Source organism: Myotis davidii, unplaced genomic scaffold (genome assembly GCF_000327345.1).
Source record: "Myotis davidii unplaced genomic scaffold, ASM32734v1 scaffold207, whole genome shotgun sequence".
Taxonomy (NCBI): Eukaryota; Metazoa; Chordata; class Mammalia; order Chiroptera; family Vespertilionidae; genus Myotis; species Myotis davidii.
Genome location: NW_006298349.1, coordinates 1,332,813 through 1,333,522, shown reverse-complemented (window position 1 = coordinate 1,333,522; position 710 = coordinate 1,332,813).

The window sequence follows — 710 nt, the reverse complement described above, 5'->3', positions numbered from 1 at the left end:
GAGACTGAGCTGGGAGGAACCTTAGAAATGCCCTGTTGTCACTTCCTCACTCTGGACAGATGAGGAGCAGGGGCCTCAGACGCTTGTCTCACCGCAGTGCCCTGCCCCCGCCTGGGTGTCCAGCCAGCAGAGGGGGTGGAGGAGCTGGGACCCAGTGGGACTGCTGGTCCCCGAAGGGCAGCCCAGTGCCGTTTTGGAAATGCAAATGAGAGCACCTGTGGGGGTCGGGGGGCTACACACAGCTCTGGGGACTGAACAAAACCCCGAAAGTAGTCGCCCTGGCTGGTTAGCCCAGTGGGTAGAGCATTGACCTGCGGACTGAAGGGTCCTGGGTTGATCCCGGTTGGCCAGTTGCAGGCTCCGTCCCCAGTGGGGGGCGAGCAGGAGGCAGCCGATCAGTGATTCTCTCTCATCATTGATGTTTCTCTCTCTCTCCCTCTCCCTTCCTCTGAAATCAATAAAAACATATTTTTTAAAAAAGCAAAAACAACCAAAAGTAAATGCAAACAGTGAAACCCCATATGCTTGGGACACTGAGAGGAAGTGGGACACTTCGCCTGGAGGCTGCAGAGAGCAACCTCAGACCACACCCACTCACGTCTGAAACGCTGCGGGAAGCAGCCCGCGGAGAGGAGCAGATGGCAGACCTAACAGACAGCAGTGGCCCAGGCGGGAGCAGCGGCTCAGGCGGGAGCACTGGCTCAGGCGGG